Here is an 11,929-nt window from a genome sequence, read left to right as displayed (position 1 = left end):
CACCTCAATAGCATTAGGATGTCGTCAAGCTGGAGACGAGTCAAAGCAGGACAGTGGAAGGACTGACTTATGAGGGAAAAAGCGAAGGAGCTAAATATGTATAGTTTGGCTAGGTGACAACAAAGGGGGCTAGGACAACTGTCTGTGGTTATTTGAGGGGTGTAAATACCGAGGAGGGAGAGGAATTGTTTAGGTTAGCCCAATGGGGGAATATCCAGGAATCACAAGCCGAAATTAAGAAATGGAAAATGTAGGCTGAATATCAGGGGAAACATTCCGAACAGTGAGATCTACCATAGCAGGCGGTGAAAAGCTCTCCCCAGGGGAAGCGGGGAAACCTTGTTAGTCAGGACTTTTCAAACTGGATTGGAGAATAGTCTGCAGAGAATAATCCAGCACTGACAAGAGAAGGGCTAGACACTGGCAGGGGTTTCTCTGGGAGGTCCCATGGCTTTGAGGTTTATTCCCCGTCTTAGTCCCAAATAGCCCATCTCTGAGGACCTTCAGGGCATCTGAAAATGGGGGTATGGGAAGGAACAGCAGTTGTAAAGGGGATAAGGGTTGTTCCGGGGAATGAGAGGGATTTGTGGTGGGTTATCATCAATTGTTGCATTTAGGATCTATTTTTAAGTTATGTCAAGGGTACCTATAGAGTATGGAGGGATGCCTCTTTCAGCATCACTAAAAATCTGAATTAAATAATTACACAGATAACCTTTCCTGGGAGACTTCCCTGGCTTGTGCTATGCAGGAGGTCAGACAACCATAAGGGTCCTGTTTGGTCTTAAAAGTTTATGCACTAGGTCTCTTCAACCTCCATATTATTAGAAGAGACTGAAGGGAAAGTAAAACACACACTGACACAATGAAAACTAGTGGCAAGAATCTGTTAGGTTTCCTCTAGTCATCTCTGAGCCTGATCAAATACATGGGTAACCTCAGGTGTTTCCTTATCATCCCTGACTAGGGTAGGAGTATCCAGGCAGACACAGTTTGCTGCTCCGTACAGAGCTTATAATGTCCTTACAGTATATCATGCTTTTTCTTCTCCCCTTTGGCTGGTATGTACTCACAGCACATCCTCAGTGCTTCTGGCAGCATTGGGATAAAAGGACCTCACCCATGAAACTTGGAAACATCCCCTGGTGATATGCCTGCTCTCTCCAATTTACTCCTCAAAGACTGAGAAGGATGAAGGTGACTCAAGACATGGTAAAGGGTTTGTGGTCAATGGCTGGCATATTCTGTCATCCCCCTCATCTCTCTGCACAGATCTCCCTCCCTCCCTTCAGGTGACTCCACCAAAACGAACTTCCAGCTGATGACCAATGCAAGACAAAACACCTGTTGATAACTACATCTCATAGACTTTAAGGCCAGAAGGGACCATCATGATCATCCAGTCTGATCCCCTGCACGTTGCAGGCCACAGAACTTCCCCTTGCACATATCTGCAATTATGCATAGCTGTGTAAGTACTGTTAGTATTTTTGCTGTACCTGAAGGACTGCATCAATGGTGATGCCAATCCACCCACTTATAGTATAGAAATTAGCAAGGGAAATCACCTACTATGTCACCCAGTCCACTTCCATGCCCCACAGGCCAGCTTGGGATTGTTCCCTACAGTACATCCTGCAGTTCTCTTCCCAGAGGTGAATTTCACCCAAATCTAAACACCAACCTATTTCTCTCCTTCCTTAATTTTCAGATTTTAAGGCCACAAGGTAAACCATTATGATCAGCTAGTCTGACTTCCTGCATAACACATGCCTGAGAATTTCAGTGCTTCCTGCATTGAGCCCGTAACTTCTGAACTCGAATGATTTAAAGTCTTCAAGCGATGAATAACTCACTATCTCCCCATATAAGTTGTTCCAATGGTTAATTACCCACACCGTTAAAAACTGCACTTCAGCTTCCAGCAGTGTCTCCCCTTATGACATGTTTTTGTCTGCTAAATTAAAGAGCCCTCTACCATCAGAAATCTTTTCCCCCTGTAGGTACCTTTTAGTGGTCCCTCCATCTCAGGCTCTGCGGGAGGCCACTCTGATCACTGTCTGGGCGCTGACACTCTGGACTGGCAGAGCAATAAGCAGTCTGTGGGCCCAAGCCTCCTGGCTTAGGTGGACAGTAAACACAGTCTAGGCTCTGACTCCGTGAGTGGGGCAGAGCAATAAGCACTCTTTAGCCTAAGCCTTCTGGCTAAGGCAGACAGCAAACACAGTCTAGGGGCTGCAGCCTTCTGTCTGGGGTGAGCCACAAACAAGGCACAGACCTTCTGGCCAAGGGTGAGCAGGTTGCCACCCCGGGGTTGGGGTTGGACAGCAGTCGGATGGGGGACCCAGGCCCAACCTACTCCCCCGGGTCCCAGCCCAGGACCCTAACAGTGGCAGGGAATCCCGAGACTGGTCAGTGGTGATCCTGCCGAAACACACTGACTCATAGGGTGATAGTACAACCTGTCTTACGTCTGGTTCCCCTGCCCTACTTCCTACCCCAGTCCATTGGTGTGGCTCTGTAGCCTGCAGGTCCTCCGCCTCCCCGAGGAGGGAGTGGATGGATGGCAGTCCCTGCAGCTCTTCTCCACTCTCAGCCTCCTCCGGGGGCAGGGCATTGCACAGCTGATGCTCTGGCCTAGAGTCCTGCAGTGAGCTCGACGTCGGCCTCCTTCGCTGGCTCTGGGCCAACTGATCTGAAGGGCCTGCCTCTTATACTTCCTGTCCCTCCCCTCCGTTTCCAGCATGGTGGGCAGGGCTGGCTTGACTCCACCCACCTCTCCAGCGAGAGCGTAGTGGTCCCTCCATCTCAGGCTCGGAGGGAGCCCACTCCGCCTCGCTACATACCTAGAGACCGTGATCGAGTCTCCTCTTAACCTTCTCTTGGATAGGCTAAATAGATTGAATTTGTTAAGTCTCTCATGCGAGGCACGTTCTCCAGACCTCAAATCTGAATCTTGTAGCGCTTCCAGGAACCCTTTCCAATCTAACAGATACTTGGGAACTGACTCTCCACTGCCTCACACCCTGTGTTCCAGCCAAGTCAGTGTAAAACATCAGCAGATTATTCATTATGAGGGTTATTGTTTGCGGCAGCACCCGTGATGTGTGAAGTTTGCACTGGCTTGGCTCACCTTTAGTTAACCCAGTGCAACTCGTAATATAGGCAAGGCCTAACAATAGACAAAGCTCCCAGGAAAGGGGAACAGCAAGCGGGGATTTTGTATACCAGTCAATTCAATCCATGAGAGGGAAGCATAGTCAAAGTGGGTCTATAAGAGGGGCTTCTCAATATGGGCTAAGGAAGGGCCAGGGGACTGGGCTCACAGAGGTGGACCATGCCCAGGGTGGATCTGTGAGGATTAAAGCAAGGAGGCAAACGTGCAAGGAGCTGACAATGAGACTGGCTTCTTGTTCGACTCAGTCACACCACTGGCAGTGCTTTGTGCCCAACTTTGCACCAGTGTAAACGACGACACTTGCTGCAGGGCTGGGAAGAAGCAGGCCCTTTATCTGTTTCTTCGAAAGCAATGCAGATTCGTCAGGCCAGGTTCCCCCTTTCGCCAGTCTGAACTGATGTGGCTTTATCCAGTCAAAACACACCCAGACTTCCCCCCCCCCCACTTTCCTCATAGAGAGCAGTGCATCTCCTACCCCCCACACACACCACTTTCCTCACGGAGAGCAGCACATCTCCTCCCCATCCCTGGCACAGCTCTGCCTCAGGAGTCATAGAGCCAGATCCTGAGCTGGGATCCTCAAAGGGGCTGGAATGCAGCCAGATCTCTCCAGCAGGGGATTCTCTCAGTGTCCGGGAATCCAAAGCTGGCACAGAGCCAGGGTAGCCAATTCCTGCGCCATTTCCATAGGGATCATGTCTAGCATGACAAGCAGGGGCAGAATCAGGCCCAGTGACCCTTTCCAATGTCCTGATTCTTTCTTTTTGCCACTTACTTCAGAACTGCCCTGGTCCCAGACCTCTGCCAATCTGTCCCCAGAGGGGCTCATGCCTGATTTTCTTCAGCCTTTCTTAGCAAGAGATCATACTGGACTAACAGATCAGACTTACTGATATGGCACTTCCCCTGTCCCATGTGCTGTGTTCTTCCTCTCTGAGAAAGTGTGTCTACCTCTTGGTTATCCCTGACGACCCACAACCAGTATCAAAGCAAACAGCAGCAACACCTGCTTCTTCTGGATCCTCTGTGACAGCACTTAGGATACATCTACACAGCAACTAAATTGATCAGAGCTGAGTCTGTGCCAGTGTGGGAGTGAACACTGTGTGACTAGAGCAAAACTGGGGCCCATAAAATAGCAACCATGGATGTATTCAGGATTGCTTCCCTACAGCACATTTCTTAATGCTTTTTGTGGAAGATGGAGAATAGAAAGGAGATATCAAGCTAAATGTAAACATGTTCCCTTCCACCCCAGAGTACATAAGGAAAAATAGGTGAATATCAGATCACTAGGCCATAAAGCCGTGAAGGGTACATTTACACCAGAATAAAAGACCCACAGCCTGCCTGCAGCTGGCCTGGGGCAACTGACTCAGGCTCATGGGGCTATAAAATTGCTATTAGACATTCAGGCTTGGGCTGGAGTCCAAACTCTGGAACCCCATGATGGGGAGGGTCCCACAGCCCAGGCTCCAGCCCCAGCCTGACCCCAAACATCCACACAGCAATTTTTAGCCCCACAGCCTGACCCCCATGAGCCCAAGTCAGCTGATCCAGGCCAGCTGCAGCCAGGCTGTGGGTCTTTTATTCCAGTGTAAATGTACCCTTCACGGCTTTATGGCCTAGTGATCTGACATTCACCTATTTTTCCTTATGTACTCTGGGGTGGAAGGGAACATGTTTACATTTAGCTTGATATCTCCTTTCTATTCTCCATCTTCCACAAAAAGCATTAAGAAATGTGCTGTAGGGAAGCAATCCTGAATACATCCATGTTTGCTATTTTATGGGCCCCAGTTTTGCTCTAGTCACATAGTGTTCACTCCCACACTGGCACAGACTCAGCTCTGATCAATTTCAGATTTGCCCTTTTCCCAACTATTGTTATATTTCATGCTGTCATCTTCCCCCTGCTGCACGTAGTGACACAGGCCCTCCCGGATCCTCGAGTCCAATTCCCTGCTACCATAGACAACCCAGTCATATAATCCCATTCACAAACTCATCAGACTCCATCTTCACACTGGTTCGGTTGTTGGCTCCCACTGCTCCTATTAGGAGGCTGTTCCAGAACCTCCCTCCTCTTATGGTTTCTTCTTCTAATTTCCAGCCTCAATTTATTCCTGGCCAGTTTATCCCAATTTGTTCTTCTGCCAACATTGTCCTTCTTTTATAGAGCTCTTCTCCATCCCTGGTGCTTACTCCCCTGATGTAATTAGAGAGAGCAATCAGATCTCCTCTGAGCCTGCATTCTGCGAGACTAAACAATCCAAACTCTTTTAGTCGCCTAGGCTCTCCATTCCCCTGATGATGCATAGGCCTCTTTCACATACTAGTTTCATATTGCCCAACCCCTATGACTTCCCAGTCACCCTTAGTGACAAGTTTTTTGTTGGTTATTTTCCTTTCCCTTTATTATTTATAGATATGTTCAAATTTCTACCTGCCCTACATAAAAGAATTCCCCCAACCCCTGGCCAACTATCAAGTGATTCCCCACAGATTACCGAGTACCAGTGGCAACACAGAAATACTGTTATGGCAAAAGGTGCTCATGGCTTACACATTAGAGGTCACTGATGTATGAGGATCCAGGATAAAACTCTATAGCAGGGGTAGTCAATAGGCAGACCACGGGCTAAATCTGGACCATCAGAATTTTTGAATGGACCCTGAAATCTTTTTATTTACTTATTATCATTATTGTTACTTTTTATTTTATTTTCTCTTGAGTCTGGACCTTGACTATACCTTGACAAAAAATAATTGACTACCTCTATTCTATACCCTAGGTTAAAGAGGCCATGCACCAAGAGAGACACTAAGGTTACTGTGTGGGTTACATAAGAAACATAAGAACGGCCATACTGGGTCAGACCAAAGGTCCATGTAGCCCCGTATCCTGTCTTCTGACAGTGGCCAGTGCCAGGTGCCCCAGAGGGAATGAACAGAACAGGGAATCAGCAAGTGATCCATCCCCTGTCATCCATTCCCAACTTCTGCCAAACAGAGGCTAGGGACACCGTCCCTGCCCATCCTGGCTAATAGCCATTGATGGACCTATCCTCCATGAACTTATCTAATTCTTTTCTGAACCCTGTTATAGTCTTGGCCTTCACAACATCCTCTGGCAAGGAGTTAGAAAAAGTTATAAAAAGGGTTAAAGCACTCTACACTTTGTCTGAGCCATGAGACCGTTCTGAGCTACCTTGCTGTTGCAGAACAAATACACAAAGGAGAGTAGATGTGCAGGTTCAATTCTCCAGGCAAGATGCTCTCTATGAGAGCGGGCCAGTAACGGGAGTTTTCAGTTTGCTGGCAATTGTGAAAAATCAAACAACAAATTGTTTCAAGCAGAATCAAAAATGGAATTTTTGGAAATTTTCTGTGAATTGGGGGGAAAAAAAGTTTGGGGTTAAAGCAAATGTTTCGATTTGCTTTCGCGCACTCTTTTTTACACTTTCAGTGTAAAAAAAATTCAATTAAGGGCAATTTCAAAACAAAAGTTGTTTCAAATCAAAATGTCGAAAAGTTTCATTTCAAAATAGACAAAACAAAATATTTTGGGGTTTTTTTTCAGAATTTCTTTTTAGGGTGTGTTTGCATTATTTTTTTTTTAACTACCAAAACAATCTGGCGAAATTGACACTGATTTGCGAAATGTTTTGGTGTCACTGAATCTGCATTTTTCACCCAAAAAAGAGTTTGGGTCCAAAAATTTTACCCAGATCTAGTCTTTGTGAGTAACATTGGACAAGGGTTTCCCAAATAAAAAGTGTTGCAGCTGGGGGAGGAAAATGGGCATCAAGTTTAGTAAATGATGAGAATTGTGCAAGGCCCTTAAGGGAGACAGAAGTCCAAGACACTACATCTTGGGACAGTGCAGAAGTGCCTTACTTGAGATCTCTGCACAAAGGAATTGCATGCATGCCTTTTGTTACTACCCCTTGTCAAGGACAGAGCACTAGAGTGCATTTGGTAATTCAACTTGGGGAAACACAGCAACAGAATATAAAGAGTAAAATACATCCCCACACACACACTTCCAGTAGCTTTGGCAGCAGTCCCTCTAGCTCCTTTCCCCCCAGCTGACGAGAATGTGAGGTAACAGTCCCTTGGCCACACCTTCTGACCAAACCCCACTCCTCGTTAGGATTGGTGAGTGTCTCCTTACAGATCTGTCTCTCATCCCAGCAGAGCTGTTTGCTTGATCCCAGCTGCAAGTGCCACTACAAAATCCCGTATAGGGACTCAGCTTTATTTAGGTGATGGGTAGGCAGAACCTCACTGGAGTCTATTCATCTCAGCTACTGTCTTCGGGGACAGCTCTTGCAGCAAAGTTCATAGTCTATATCATCTCTCGCAGTGAACTCCTCAGAGCAGGAGAGACAAGAGCACTTAGAAATCTTGGGCAGAATCCTGGCTGCTAGGAAATGAACTTTTTACCCCCAACGTACTAGCTCTCTCCCCTCTCTGAGCCACTCTAGAAGCCCACTACACCTCAAAATCAAAGTTCATATATGGATATGGTGACTCCCCACATGTTACTAGAGGAATTGTTGGTAGGTATGGAATGGAAATTAAGCTCTGTATGTCAGCATTTTCCCCTTTTCACCAACAGAGGGAGTACAAAAAGAAAAGGAGTACTTGTGGCACCTTAGAGACTAACAAATTTATTAAGGCATAAGCTTTCGTGAGCTACAGCTCACTTCATCACATGCATTTGGTGGAAAATACAGAGAGGAGATTGATATACACACACAGAGAACATGAAACAATGGGTTTATCATACACACTGTAAGGAGAGTGATCACTTAAGATAAGCCATCACCAGCAGCAGGTGGGGGGAAAGGAGGAAAACCTTTCATGGTGACAAGCAAGGTAGGCTATTTCCAGCAGTTAACAAGAATATCTGAGGAACAGTGGGGGGTGGGATGGGGGGGAGAAATAACATGGGGAAATAGTTTTACTTTGTGTAATGACTCATCCACTCCCATTCTCTATTCAAGCCTAAGTTAATTGTATCCAGTTTGCAAATTAATTCCAATTCAGCAGTCTCTCATTGGAGTCTGTTTTTGAAGTTTTTTTGTTGAAGAATAGCCACTCTCGGGTCCGTAATCGAGTGACCAGAGAGATTGAAGTGTTCTCCAATTGGTTTTTGAATGTTATAATTCTTGACGTCTGATTTGTGTCCATTTATTCTTTTACGTAGAGACTGTCCAGTTTGACCAATGTACATGGCAGAGGGGCATTGCTGGCACATGATGGCCTATATCACATTGGTAGATGCGCAGGTGAACGAGCCTCTGATATTGTGGCTGATGTGATTAGGCCCTATGATGGTATCCCCTGAATAGATATGTGGACAGAGTTGGCAACGGGCTTTGTTGCAAGGATAGGTTCCTGGGTTAGTGGTTCTGTTGTGTTGTGTGTGGTTGCTGGTGAGTATTTGCTTCAGATTGGGGGGCTGTCTGTAAGCAAGGACTGGCCTGTCTCCCAAGATCTGAGAGAGTGATGGGTCGTCCTTCAGGATAGGTTGTAGATCCTTGATGATGCGTTGGAGAGGATTTAGTTGGGGGCTGAAGGTGATGGCTAGTGGCGTTCTGTTATTTTCTTTGTTGGGCCTGTCCTGTAGTAGGTGACTTCTGGGTATTCTTCTGGCTCTGTCAATCTGTTTCTTCACTTCAGCAGGTGGGTACTGTAGTTGTAGGAATGCATGATAGAGTTCTTGTAGGTGTTTGTCTCTGTCTGAGGGTTTGGAGCAAATGCGGTTATATCATAGTACAGAGCTCTTTGCCCTTTGGAGCTTCTGGTCATAGGGCTTTACATATGTTCATTTCTAAGGCCCCCATCACTGCAGTATCTAAAAGCCATTGGATAAATTATGCTGCTTGTCAACAATCCTCCCAGAGAAGAAGCCAGTTCTTCTTTTCTCCCCCAGTGCTTTCAAGAAGAGCTGGTTGGAAATTTTCCAGCAGAACGATTTTCCGTCAGAAAATCTTGTTTCATTAATATCATAACTTTCTGCAGGAATGTATTGGCTCCAATTAAATTTCATTCTGAAAAAAAAAGCATCTTGATGATGTCGAAACATTCTATTTTAACGCTTTCTGAATAAAACATTTTGATTTTTTGTTTTCAAATGACTTTTCATTTCAAAATGTATTTCAATGCATATTATAATGTATAACATAGTATAAAATAAATTTTGAAAGTGTTGAAATGGAATACACTGCATTGCATTATAATATAATATAAAATTAAAAAGTCAAAATCAGAACTCTTTGATTTCATCGAAACTAAATATTTAGATTAAACCAGAACAACGCTTTTTCAAAAAAATTATTTGTGGGAAAATTTGAAATTTTATTTTGATTAGGAATGAAAACATATTCTGAAATTTCAAAATTTCCCACGAGATGGGAATTCCAATTCCCTAACAGTTCTGCCTTTAAATCATATATGTGTGAGAAGATTGATCTGAGCAGCTCACTCTAGGATTGCTTTGTATGGCCCATCCAGCAGCCTGACCACCTGCCTATAGAGATGAGAAGGTTGCAATCTGAAGGCTGTAGGACTTGGGAATGTGGTTTTGCGACTGGGGGTCGCAAATTCCACAGCTGATCCCTTCAAGCTTGAACCTGGGATCTCTGAGAGGCATTATTTTAGATAGCGCAGTCCTATCTCATTTAGGGCTGTGACAGACCAAGACCCTTAAATTCTGCTCTGGATTGGACAGTTAGCCAACGAAGAACCCAGAGTGCTCTTGTCTTCTCCCCACTGCATGTGCTTCTTTGCAATATGATTCTCATCTTCTCTAGACATACTGTCCAGCCACTTATTCTTCTCCCCTGGTCATACAGCACTGCCTAGCTGCCATGTCCCCTTCTCCCTGGCACTTTGCACACACTTCTACTACAGGTGGCTAGCAGTCCAAAACCACTGATGAATCCAGATCCTGTTTCCTCTTCTCCCTTTAATTAACGGTGGCCCCTAATACCAGCAGCTTGCCTGGCTCCTCCTCCTCATTTGCAACTGGTTGTACAGACCTCCAGGCTCTTCTTTGGAATGAAAGGCTTGGAAACCTGCAGAAGCAGCTGGAAACTGTTATGTTCACAGCATACACCCAGGGAGTTAGAAACAAACCATAAATGCTCTTCCTGAAACATTGCAAGGTAACACAACTTTACTTCTAAAAAAATCCAGAAATCTAACACACCACAACCCAGTGCAGTGAGAGAGATAGCAGGCTGGTCGCTTAGGCAGAGAGGCACAATGACGCTTAATCTGAAGCAAGGGAGATTTAGGTTAGATATTAGGAAAATCTTTTTAGCTACAAGGGTAGTTAAGCTCTGGAACAGGCTTCCAGGGGGAGTTGTGGAATCCTATCATTGGAGGTTTTTAAGAACAGGTTGGACAAACACCTGCCAGGGGTGGTCTAGGTTTACTTGGCCCTGCCTCAGTTCAGGGGGCTGGACGCGCTGACCTTTCGAGGTCCCTTCCAGGCCCATAGCTCTATGATTCTTGGATGGTTTAGACACAACAAATCATACACCTCGGCAGGAGGTTAGACTAAATGACCCTTGCAGTGCCTTCTAACCCTGTGGTTCTATGATTCTAACTCAACCCACCTTGCTCCAGAGTGGTTCTTATGCAGAGGACACAAATCACATGCTTCCCTCAGAGCTCCTTCATCTGCAAGGAGGACCAGGAAAAGTTATAGCTGTAATTTTTACACTGTTTTCCATACAACACAGAAACAAGGAGGAGAAGCCAGCCCCACGTAACCCAGCAGCCCTTAGTAGAACACGGATGAGTTATGTTCTTATGTGGCTGTGGAGAGGGCACTACTAGCTCACCCTTAGAGCTGCCCATTCGACAGCAAGGTAGGCACAGCCATGGTGGAGGAGTTTTCACAGCTGCTGATGTCCTTCCACCTCCTGGGCAAGAGGACCATTCCCATCACTATGACCCATTCCATCCTCAGCTGCTCTGCCCAACCTGTCAACCTGGGGCTCCACGTTCATTTCAAAGGGAAAATGCCGTACAGCTGTCAGATACAAAGGGCTTCCGGTCTCTATTGGCTAGGCTGATTTCTAAGCAGCAATCTAGAGGGGGAAAGCTTGACAGCCCATCACCAGCCCCATAAGCCATTCAGTCCCCACCCCCTACCTATTGGGGTTGACATAAGTGGGACTGCAAACAACTATAGGACACAAACACTTCCCACCTACTTCTGCACCACACAACCCACCGCTGACACCATTCACACACAGCACTCACAGTGGGGCCATGGCCAGTTTCTGGGCCATTTGAGTTTCATTGGGAGCTTTTGCTCCTCTTCTTCATTTCTTTTCCCCCTCAGCTGCGATGACAAGTTTTTCACCCTGAATTCATTCTGCGGGGGCAAGAGGATGAGGCGGTTAGATGTGGTATCAATAGGTAGGTGGTAGAGAGCCTTTTACTGCCAAGGAACACCAGCACTAAGAGTGTGGAACGTGTCCTTGTGAGCAATTACAGTTCAAAAAAAAACCAACCACTCATTAAAGATGAGAAACATAAAAAAATCATTGGCGTTTTCCTCCCCCCGCCCCTCCACCCTCTCTAGGCTGGGATTAGAAACAGATTGAAGTAGCCTGAGAAAACAGATTCATGTGTCCTAATTCTCCCATTAAACAGTAGGTGGTATGTCTTGCCATGTGTTTGATATCATCAGGGTTTGTTTCCACACCCCCACCCCCTCTCTTT

The 11,929-nt window shown here is 46.0% G+C and overlaps 1 long non-coding RNA gene across 1 annotated transcript; it reads right to left on the bottom strand.

Moving 5' to 3' along the window:
* Positions 1–8,851: 8,851 nt before the first annotated feature.
* On the bottom strand, positions 8,852–11,724 carry LOC122460073. The gene is made up of 3 exons (XR_006281138.1): positions 11,465–11,724; positions 10,813–10,876; positions 8,852–9,240 (listed from the first exon to the last, which is right to left on the bottom strand). It is a non-coding gene; the product is annotated as an uncharacterized LOC122460073 (long non-coding RNA).
* Between the last annotated feature and the right edge of the window lie 205 nt (positions 11,725–11,929).

Source organism: Dermochelys coriacea, chromosome 4 (assembly GCF_009764565.3).
Source record: "Dermochelys coriacea isolate rDerCor1 chromosome 4, rDerCor1.pri.v4, whole genome shotgun sequence".
In the NCBI taxonomy this organism is placed as follows: domain Eukaryota; kingdom Metazoa; phylum Chordata; order Testudines; family Dermochelyidae; genus Dermochelys; species Dermochelys coriacea.
The sequence above is the reverse complement of the archived record's forward strand: the minus strand, read 5'-3'. Positions and strand labels throughout refer to the sequence as shown.